This window comes from Fukomys damarensis, unplaced genomic scaffold (assembly GCF_012274545.1).
Source record: "Fukomys damarensis isolate Sample0158 unplaced genomic scaffold, DMR_v1.0_HiC HiC_scaffold_2, whole genome shotgun sequence".
In the NCBI taxonomy this organism is placed as follows: Eukaryota; Metazoa; Chordata; class Mammalia; order Rodentia; family Bathyergidae; genus Fukomys; species Fukomys damarensis.
Window position 1 is genome coordinate 45993036 of NW_022900914.1, and position 11787 is coordinate 46004822.

An 11787-nucleotide genomic window follows, 5' to 3' on the forward strand; every position below is an offset into this window, starting at 1 on the left:
CGTTTTTTTTTTTTTTTTTTTTCCCTTTTACTGGGAATGGAACTCAGGGCATCGTGCTTGATAGGCAGGCTCTGCACTGCTGAGCTACATCCCTGGCTTGATTTTACAATTAACATTTTATCATATTTACTTTATCACAAGTCTGTTTTCCCTGCTTCCATTCATGAATACCTTTTTTTTTCTTTTTTTTTTCAGTGCTGGGTAGTGCTACCCAGCACCTCACACATGCTGGGTGAGCACTCAACCAATGAGCTACATCTCAGCCCTCACTGATTCCTCTTACACTTTCATGCAAAGTTGTAGGTATCAGTTCCTTTTTTTTTTTTTTTTTTTTTTTTGGGGTACGGGAGGATCTAACTCTGATCCTTGCTTTTGTGAGGCAGGCAGCAGAACTACTAAGCTAAACCCACTGGCCCCAGCATGCATATATTTAATCAAAGTCCAACATCTTTAATGTTTTCTTAAAAAGACAATCTGCTGGGCCAGGGATTTGGCCTCAGTGGTTCCAGCACCTACCTAGCAAGTGCAAGGACCTGAGTTTGATCCCTGGTACAAAAAAAAATATTTTTTAATTGATTTTTAAATTGGCTGTTAACATTGTTCCTTAATACTATTCCAAAGGAGGATCTTGATAAAATATCTCCCTTCCATATTTTTGTAATCAATCAATTTAAAAATTAAAAAATAGGGCTGGGGATTTAGCTCAGCGGTTCTGTGGCCTGCTTCACAAGCGCAAGGACCCGAGTTCGAGCCCTGGTACCAAAAAATAAAAAAAATAAAAAAAATAAAAATTGAAAAATATAAGCAAGAATGGTCTAGGGCTGGGGATGGAGATATGGAGATCAGTGGTGCAGTACCTGCCCAGCAAGCCCTATGCCCTGGCTTCAATCCCTGGTACAAAGAAAAAAAAAAAAATCCTACTTTGCCAGGCACAGTGGTACATGCTTGTTATCTCAGTTACTTGGGAGGTTGAGACAGGAGGATTACAAGTGTGAAGCCAGCATGGCCAAAACAATGAGACCCTTTTTCAAAGTAAGATAAAACAATAAAATAAAATAAGCTCAATAGCATAGAGCTTGCCTACTACTATGTGTGAGGTCTTGGGTTTAATCCCCCCCACCACAAAATAATCTTAATTTAAAAAAATTTTAAATGCTCACTTTTCATTGATGCTATGAACTCCAACAGCAGTATCTGCTGAGTAAATAAAGCTTTGAGAGATAAGTTGTACTAGACAGTTCCTTCACTTTGGCACTACTGACATTTAGGGCTGGATCAGTCTGTGTTGTAGGGATTATTCTATGCACTGTAAGATGTGCTTAGCAGCAGCTCTGGACTTCACCCATTAGATGTGTATAGCACACACACCCCCAGTTGTAAAATACAAAACATAAAAATGTCTCCCAATAATATCAATGCTACATAAAAATAGAACTGTAGAATGAATCTTCCATGTACCCACCACTAGCTTTGTTTTTAGCTTTTACATTGAACATTTTTTTTCATATTTACTTTATAATGTCTATCCTCTTTCCATTAATTCCCTTTTATCACATCTATTTACATACAAGAAAACAACATTAAAAGTTACACAAAGATGGGTGATTTTCCCCTCTAGGGGCAAAATTTTCCCAGTTAAAAACCACTGAGCCTATTCATAGAACACTGCCTTCCCAGTTCAATGACCTTCATTGGTAAGTACCATCATATGGTCAAACATGGGTTCTCAGGAGAACGTTGTTACAAAGTAAAAACACAGAGGATACTGGTGGCATATGACTATAATGCACGCACTCTGGGAGGCTGAGAAAAGAAAATCACAAGTTCCAGTGAAGTCTGGGCAATTTAGTGACTTAATGAGACTATCTCAAAAAATTAAATAGGATAGAGATATAACTCAGTGCAAAGGCCTTGGGTTCAATCCCCAGCACTAGGGCGGAAGAAATACCCTGTGTTCAAGTCTCAGTAATATAAAAAATTTAAAAAACAGAATTTAGTTTACCCTCTCATGTCATTATCTCTGTGACTAAGTCCTTTAATTTCTGAGCTTCCAGTTTCATGTTGATGATAATTTTTTATTTTTTAGAGAAATAAGTTTTTTTTTTTTCCGGTTCCAGGGATTGAACTCAGGTCCTTGCGCTTGCAAGGCAGGCCACCAAACCGCTGAGCTAAATCCCCAGCCTATTTTTTATTTTTTGATACTGGGGATCGAACCTAGGGCCCTGTGCTTGCGAGGCAGGCAAAGGAACCACTGAGTTAAATCCCTGGCCCCATTTCTACTTTTTTTTGATTATGCCTTGTATAGGATAATTTGTTAATATCTTACTATCTTCCTGCCAGGACATATCTGACAACCACAGTTTAAAAAAGGAAAGGTTTATTTTGGCTCATAATTTGTAGAAGGTTTTTTTGTTTTAGGGTTTTTTTTTGGTTTTTGAGACAGGGTCTCACTATGTACTTGAGACTGACCTGGAACTCACTATGTAGCCCAGGCTGGTGTTGAACTCACAGCGATCCTCCTGCCTCAGCCTCCCAAGTGCTGGGATTACAGGCATGTGCCACCACGCCTGGCTCATAATTTGTAGAGATTTTAATCCACAGTCAGCTGGCTCCAAGGCAGGGTGGCATAGCAGAGGCTGCTCAAGGCAGGGCAAGAGGAAGCACAGTGTATGAAGAACTGGGATAGGAAATACACTCTTTCAAGCCACGCTGTCAGTGACTCACTTCTTTCAACCGTGCCCTACCTCTTAATCACAAGCCAGCTATGCTACTCCCATAATCTAGTCACCTTTCTATGAGGCTCTTGGGGGACATTTAAATATAAATCATAACACTCCACTCTTGCCCATCTCATTATGACTCATGCCCATCTCGCTATGCAAAATGCATTTAGTCCATCTTTAAGAGTTGCCAAAGTCTGGGCTGGGGATTTAGCTCAGTGGTGCTGCCGCCTGCCTCACAAGCTCAAGGTCCTGAGTTTAATCCCCAGTACCAAAAAAAAAAAAAAAAAAAAAAAAAAAAAAGGAGTTGCCAAAGTCTTAACAGTTTCAGCATTGTTGGAAGTCCAAATTCAAAGTCTCCTCCGAGACTCAAACCAAACTCTTAGCTGTGAGACCCTGTAAAATAAAAAAGGAGTTAAACTCTGTCTACATACAATGGCATAGGATAAACATTCCCATTCCAAAAAGGAAAAAAGGGAGATAGGACCAAAGAAAGACCAATACACAGCAGGGTAAAAATTAAATACTACAGTTTCAGGTCCAGCACCTGGTACAAAATGTGATGAGATATAAACTCCTTAAGGCAGCCAGACATGGTGGCACACACCAGCACTAGAGAGGATCACCGTGAGTTAAGGTTAGTCTAGGCTACAGAGTTTAAGGCCAGGCTGAACTACTGTACATAATGAGACACTGTCTCAAAGAAAAGAAAAAAAGACCCTCCAAAAGGCTTGGGTAGCTCCACCCCTACAGCATCCATACCATTGATGGTGGGTTTATTCCTTATGGATTTTCTCTTGGGCTGGCTTTACTCAACGCTTTCAGTTTTCCCCAGACATCTCCAACTTACTGGGGTCTCCTCGGCACTTTTGGCTTCACTTTTACAGCTTCATGTACTGCCCTCTCAGGGGCATATTGCTGGGCATCTCAGGCCTTTTTCTGAAATTGGGGTAGAAACCTCCATGACCCTGTAACTCCTGTATTCTGCATGTTCATAAAGCCAGCACCATGTGGATGATGCCAACGTCTGCTGCACACACAAGAAGTGACCAGGCTTTTTTGTATCATGGATGGAGAGGACTGAGTGCCGGAGAGGCTGAGCATATTGAACCAAATCCTGGGGAAGAAATTTCCTAGGCAGACCTTCTCCAGAAGAGGGCCCTCACGTTCTCTTTTTAAAGTAGTCTTTCACTTGCACAGGCCAAAGGTGGAGTCTTGCTGTTTCCTTCATGCCCTCAAGGTAGCCTTCCTATTGTTCTGACTCAAAGTACTTGACATCTATTTATTTATTTGTTTGTTTGTTTGTTTTTGAGACAGGGTCTTACTATGTAGTTGAGACTGCCCTGGAACTCACTATGTAGTCCAGGCTGGTCTCGAACTCACAACAATCCTCCTGCCTCAGCCTCCCGAGTGCTGGGATTACAGGTGTGTGCCACCATGTCCAGCTTTGACTTCTTTTTAAATGATCATTTTTTTAGCAACCAAGCTCTTCTCTGCTCTAATTTTACAAGTCTCAAGTTTTTAAGAGCTTCCTTTCTAGTGAAACTTGAAATTTATTCAGCTCTGCCATTTGGGCTAAAGGCTCTTGACTGTACCCATGCCACAACATGAATGTTGAGCTGCTTTGAAATTTCCTGTGCCAGATTAATCTACTGTCCTTAATATCAGTCTGCCACAAAGTCTTTGGACATTTGTTTCAGAGAAAAATGTAGACAAAATTTCAGTCTGAACATAACACAGATGGCCTACAGTTCAACTGCCGATGGATTCCTTGCTCCCAACTGAAATCTCCTGAGTCTAGACTTTATCATCTGCATTTCTATGAGCATTCAGAACTTGTGAGCTCTAACTGTAATCTCCCACAGAGCTTGGCTTTCAACATTCTAGGACTTCTTCTCCAGCCAGCATCTCTAAATTTTTCCAAATCTTCCTGTGAGCCAGTTCCAAAGGCCTCTGAACTACATGGTCAGGTAGCGTCAAGGCAATGACCATACTCCTGGTACTAAAATCTGTCTTAGTCACCTTTCTCCCTGCTGGGACAAAATATTTCCACATTCACAACTTAAGTTAGGAGGTTTATATTGGCTCACAGTTTGTAGAGGTTTCAATCCATAGTGTGCTGGCTCTAAGACAGGACAATATGGCAGAGAGGATAGACGAGTAAAAGTATCTTCATGGAATGGCATCAGGGAACCAGAAAGAGTTAAGGGAGGAGCCAGGAACAGAGATATAATCTTCCAGGTCATGCTCACAGGGAGCTGCCTCTTCTGACCAGGCCCCACCTCCTCCCATTAAACCAGCTACAATAATCCAATCACCTCCCAAAGGTCCTGCTTATGCTCACCCAAGGCTTTAGGGAGACATCCAGATATAAACCATGATAGTATCTTTCAAAATTATAAGTACATATTTTAAAAAATATTTGAAGAATTATTTTAGATTTATAGAAAAGCTACAAATATACTATAGAGTCCCTTTACACCCTTTGTCCAGCTATGTTACAAAGTTTAATACTGATACAATACTATTAACTCTACTACAAATATATTTGGATTTACCCAGTTTTTCTAATGCCTCCCTTTTTGAGACAGGGTCTCACTACGAAGTTGAGATTCTAATTCCTTTTTTAAGAATAAACTTTATGTAGCTGGACATGTGGCGCACGCCTGTAATCCCAGAACTTGGGAGGCTGAGGCAGGAGGATCGCTGTAAGTTCAAGACCAGCCTGGGCTCCATAGTGAGTTCCAGGTCAGTCTCAACTACATAGTGAGACCCTGTCTCAAAAAACAAATGAACAAACAAACAAAACAAAATAAACTTTATGTAGAATAATTTTAGATTTATAGAAAAATTGCAGATAGAACAAACTTTCCAGATACCACCTTACTCAGTTTCCTCAGATGTTAATCAACAGTGGCATATTATGTATGACCATGGGACAAACTTGACCATGTCAAAACTAAGAGTTCAGCATGTATCAGTACTTTTCTTTATACAGTATTCCACTGTATGGATAAATCAGACTTTGCTTACACACTGATAAGCCAACAGACATTTGGATTGTTCCTATTTGTTGGCTATTATAAACAATACTGCAGGGCTAGGGATTTAGCTCAGTGATTCCACCATCTGCCTCACAAGCACAAGGTCCAGAGTTCGATCCCTGGTACAAAAAAAATATATTCATAGTATAGAAAGATCTAAAATATAAACAGTACTGCTGGGCATGGTGGTGCACTCCTGTATTCCTGAGGTAGGAGGATTGAAAGTTCAAACCCAGAGTGGGCAACTTGATGAGACCCTGTCTCAAAATAAAATATAAATAAAAAGGACTGGGGATGCAGCTCAGTGTGAAGTCCCTGAACAAAAAGAAAACAAATACAGTACTGTTGAGAACATTAACATTTAACTCAGTGTATGGACAAGTGTCTTTTTTTTTTTCCCAGTAGTACTGAATTCACAACCTTACAGTTACAAGGCAGGTGCAGTGCCACTGAGCTAAAACCCCAGCCCTTTCACTTTTTTCTTTTTTTGGTACCGAGGATCAAACTTGGGACCTGGTGTTTTCAAGGCAGGTGGTGAAACCACTGAGCTAAATCCTTGGCCCTGTCTTCACTTTTTTAAATTTGTTCATTAATTTATTCAATACTTCATTCTTTTTTTTAATATAAGATTGGATGAATACATAAAAAGTACATTTTTTTTTGCTACCATTTTGAGAACATTTTCCTCAAACCTTTGAGGTTAGATATCATTTGAAGATCATGTTCTGTTAGATTCCCCCTACTTTTCACCTTCACAATTTGACATTGTAGCTAGGTCTCTGCAGCATCAGAAGGATCAAATATGTATCTTCAATATAATATAATCTCAATGCGGCTATTGAATTCAGAATGTATACAAATTCAGACTTAGTCTAAACTTCCACTTGTTCTTGATATGAGTTAACTGCACACAAAGTTAATACCTAGATTGAATCACACTTTTAAATGATTTCAGCCCCCATTTTATTCATGCCAAGTTTTAGAGTATGCTCACTCATAAATAATCACTTTCCCTAATTAAGCCCACTCTTGAGGGACTTCTACTTCTCAGAATTCATTAGCTATTAATTAATTGTATGCATATATGATTCTGGGTTAAGGAATAAAATTTAAGACCCTATATAAAATAGATATTCTCTTCATTTTGGCTGATCACATCTCCAATTATATTATTAGAAAAGTTTAATCTCTTCTGGTTCCTTTTTTGGTTTCACGTTGCATTGGTTAGAAATAACTCTCTAAAGGTTCTCTAAAATGTGTAATAAATTGAATACTGAAAGCTACACACAATAAGGGTACAGATTGCATTCACAGAATGACTGAATGACTGTGAGCTGGAGTTCAGAGTCATACGCCTTTTCTTGATGTTTCTTTTCTTCCTTCCTTGTAACTGCAAAGCTCTTGTTCCCATGTTTATCACACTGCTGTAATTTTTCTTCAAGCCCAATTTGTTAGCTATTGTAATAGGAAAAATAAGCCAGCCCTGGTCTTAGCACTGCTTCTAAGCATAAGAATTGGACAGGTCACAGGTAGATTTGCTAATGAAGATCATCTGTTGGAAGGTTACTTGACTGTGAGTTTGGGAGCCTGAGTTGTAGAGGTGTCAGTCCATAATCAGCTGGCTAGAAGGCAGAGTGGCACGTGGCAGAGTGGTAATAGTTCATGGTGGTCCAAAGGTAGCAAAAGCAGTAAGAGCCTGTCTTCTCTTTTCTTGAGCTGCTATCTACAGGTAGAAGTGTTGGATGCTAGGCTAAACACACATTTAACTTGTATGACTGATAAATACAATTGTATTAGACTGGGCATGTAGCTCAGTGGTAGAGAGCCTGTTCGGCAAGCATAAAGCCCTGGGTTCAATCCTGAACACATAGCACCAAAATCAAATTTGTACCTAGCTACAGGGTACTGTGGTGTTATCAATACTTGCAAACACTGTATAATGTTCAAAGCTGAACACATTTATCTGCCACTTCTGACATTTTAAGAAACTGCCAAACTGTTTTCCAAAGCAGCTATACCATTTAAAATTTCCACCAGCGCCAGGCATGGTGGCACATGCCTGTAATCCCAGCACTTGGGAGGCTGAGGCAGGAGGATCACTGTGAGTTCGAGACCAGCCTGGGCTACATAATGAGTTCCAGGTCAGTCTCAACCACATAGTGAGACCCTGTCTCAAAACTCCAAAAAAAAAAAAAAATTTCCACCAGCAATTTAAGAGGGTCCCTACTTCGCTACTTCCTGGCCAATATTTATTATGGTCTTCTTTATTATAAGCATTTGATTATATGATTATTGTGGGATTATAGAATAGTATGACCTTGTAGTTTTATTTGCCAATTTCTAATGAATAATTATGTTAACATTTCTCATACTTATTTAGGTATCTGCAATATGCTACACACAAAAGAGTATGGATTGGGTAATTCCATTTAAATAAATATCCAGAATAGGAAAAATACACAGTACTTGCCAAGGGAGAGAAGGAGGAATTAGTAGGAATGGAGAATAGTTACAAGTTTATTTTGGGGGTAATAAAAGGCTATATGATGTGGATGTACTAAAACCTCTAAATAGTAACATGTTTTAAATAGATGAGTTTTGTGTTGAGTATTTAATAAGATGTTATTATTTTTGAGACAGGGTAGTATAGTCTGTCCATGAACGCACTATGTAACCCAGGCTGGCCTCAAACTTGCAGCCATCCTCCTGCCTCAGCCTCCCAAGGGGTGAGATTACAGGTGTGTCACCACACCCAACTAAAGCTATTATTATTATTTTTAAAAGAGCAAAAATGTGAAAATTTAAATGCCCAAGCAAAGAGTTTTAACAAATCAGTAAACAAGCCAGGTATGGTGGCTCATGCCTATAATCCCAGCAATCAGGAGGCTGAGGCAGGAGGATTGCTGTGAGTTCGAGACCAGCCTGGGCTACATAGTGAGTTCCAGGTCAGTCTCAACTACATAATGAGACCCTTTCTCAAAAAAACAAACAAAAAAAACAAAAAACCAAATCAGTAAACAAATCCACCTCTGGCAACCAAAAAAAGAGAAATAAATCCATTACAAAAAAGGGGAAGGAGAGCTGGGCATGAATTACACAGTGAGTTCAGGGCCAGCCTGAACTACAAAGGGAGACCCTGCCTCAAAAAACAAAAAAAGGAAAGGAAAGGAATGGGGTGTGACAGCATAGTAATCCTAGCAGTTCTGGAGGCTGAGGCAGGAAGAGTACAAGTTCCATCCCAGCCTGGGCAATTTAGAGAGACCCTGTCTCAAAACAAAAAATAAAAAAGGTCTGGGATGTAGCTTAGCATAAAGGTACTTGGTTCAATTTCCAGTACCACAAAAACTAAGTAAGAAAGAAAGGTGCATAAAAAGGCAACTGAGATATGAAAAAGAAAATTTATTTTACATGTGTGAAAAAACAATTTTACAGCAACCAAGAGGCAAATTAAAACAAAGTAACAAAAATGGGGGAATAGCTCAGTGTCAGAGTACTTCTGTAGCATGTTCAAGGTTGGAGATTGGATCCCCAGTGCTGCAAATAAAGTAATACTTCAGCAAAATGATAAGAAAAGAAGAAAAAAAGACAGTTATCACTGTATTCATGAGGAGATTGGAGAAATGCTTTTACATTGTGTAAACTGCAATGTTCTCTGGAAAGGGTGTAAATAAAAGTAATACTGTATACACTTTGCCTTAGCAATTTCAATTCCACCTCCTCTGTATAAAATGCACAAAAAGGGACTCACTGTCATATGTGGGTTTTTTGTTTATTTGTTTGTTTGTATGTAGTTGAGACTGACCTGGAACTCACTGTGTATGTAGCCCAGGCTGGTCTCAAACTCACAGCAATCCTCCTGCCTCAGCCTCCAGAGTGCTGGCATTACAGGTGTGCGCCACCACACCCAGCCACTGCCATATGCCTATTAATTGCAAAAAAACAAAAAGAGTTTAAGAGCTCATCAGCAAAGAACTAAGAGTCAGGTAAAGTGGCACATGTCTGTAATCTCAGCATCTCGGGAGGCTGAATGAGGCAGAAAGATCACAAATTGAGCCCAGACTAGATAACTTACTAATTTATCCAGACCACATAGCTCAATGTGAAGGCCTTGGCCTCATTTCCCAGTACTGGGGGTAAAAAGATGTGAAAAAGCAGCTATAGTACTTTTGTGTATATGCTCCTCTTAGTTATAATAAAGAAGAGATATAAGGTGAAAGTCTAAATTTTTTAAAAAACTGCAGTAAAAGACACATTGCTAAGAACAATAGGCTGTGTTTGAAGCAAGGGGAATTATTTTGAGGACTGATCGTAGTGTGCCTTTTACTGTAATACACCTTTATTTACTTTTTATTTGGTACCGGGGATCCAAATCAGGACCTTGCACTTGCAAGACAGGAGGCAGAACCACTGAGCTAAATCCCCGGCCCCCAACAGATTTTTAAAATTAAACACCCACCATAGTTTTTGACCTCTATCTCTCTGTACATATACATCTCTTGCCTCATAAGTGATTTAGGACTTATATCTGTTTTGTACTATTTGGATTTTAAAACATGTACTAGCAGGCTGAGGATGTAGCTCACTGGTGCCATTGCCTGCCTGGCAAGGTCCTCAATTCCATCCCCACTGCCAATAAACAAACAAACAAGCAATCATGGACTAGTACTGAGTCTATATTGAAAGCATAAACAAACAACACAACTTGTGAAGAACCTGTCTTTGAAATGAACTTTCTTGTAAGTCTCTTCTTGGCAAATTTACAGTCTCTCCAGCAAGAGGACTGGCGTTGGGAGTTCTAAGGCCAGCCTGGACTACAAAGCGAAACCTTGTCTTAAAAAACAAAACAAGGGGGTTAATTTACAGTCTCTCCAGCAAGAGGACTGGCGTTGGGAGTTCTAAGGCCAGCCTGGACTACAAACAAAACAAGGGGGCAGAGAATGTAGCTCAGTGCCGCTGTGCCTGCCTGGCAAGAACAAGGTCCTCAGTTCGATCCCCGGTACCCAAAAAACCAAACCAACAACAAAACAAGGGACAGAGATGTAGCTCAGTGGCGCCATGCCTGCCGGGCAAGCACAAGTTCCTGAGTACGATTCCCGATAAACACACACACACACACACACACACACACACCCCAAAATAACCCGACATAAGTATGTATCCAAGTCTTCTCTGTGTTAAGCCCTTTCTATACATTTACTCATGTTAAATGCTCGCACGAATCTATGAAAATCCTATTTTACCCATCTTAAGAGATGAAACTGTGGCTCAGATTTGATGAAAATGTCTCAGAGAGAATTTTAAAGTGAATTTGGAATCCGCTGTATTTCTGTCAAACTAAAAGTGGAAAGGAGGGGCACATTAACTCCAAGCATCCTCAGACTAGTGGGAAAAGGGCGCCAGGGTCTCGCAGACGCAAGCTCTGCTCCCCTCTGGCTTCCGGAATCCGACCGACGACCCAGGGACCTGCTTCCCGGCGTCCTCCCCGCGTGCCCACTCACTTCCGGTGCTAAGTGGGCCCAAGAAGAAGCATCACCTAACCCTCAGCCTGCTCCTCGGATACGCTCTTCGCCTAATCCCCAGACTTACATCTATGTCCCACCGCCGACCCCTACTCTCTTACCACAGCCCCCTTACCTGGCCCGCGCCCCCCACCCGCAGGGACCCTCGCTGATGACCGCCCCTCACCTCTTCTCTCTTGGTCTGCTGCGGCCTTTTACAAACGCGACCAAACTGTTCTCTGTAACGACAGTCTTTATTGGTCAGGTCCGCCCCCGCGCGCAAGTGCCCGCCCACCTCTACTTGCGTTGTCTCATGGAAGTTGTAGTTTTCTTCTGGAGCCCGCTGAGACTTTCGAGCAGGATCCAGTAGAACCTGCGGAAAGTTGGCAGCTGTTATCTGCCTGGCAAGCTCTAGTTCTTGCCTGGGTCTGAAGTCTTGCTCACCAGTGTTCATTCTTCCCATCATTTATATGTTTATGTTACCTTTTTCTCCCTTAACTAAATTTTGACATAGTAGTTGAATAT

At 40.7% G+C, this 11787-nt stretch overlaps 1 protein-coding gene across 7 annotated transcripts in view; it reads right to left on the reverse strand.

Annotated features, from left to right (window-relative positions):
• The window catches only part of CUNH2orf42 (chromosome unknown C2orf42 homolog), a 45327-nt gene extending 33812 nt beyond the window's left edge, over positions 1 to 11515 (reverse strand). For 4 of the 7 annotated variants that reach the window (XM_010609662.1, XM_010609663.1, XM_010609661.1 and 1 more), the window contains exon 1: positions 11450 to 11508. The gene's annotated coding sequence lies outside the window, so the exon portion shown is untranslated. Of the gene's footprint in view, positions 1 to 9566; positions 9588 to 11004; positions 11351 to 11449 lie in introns of those variants that run through there. The other 3 variants (XM_010609659.1, XM_033764581.1, XM_033764579.1) reach the window with 3 other exon arrangements.
• Positions 11516 to 11787: the final 272 nt, after the last annotated feature.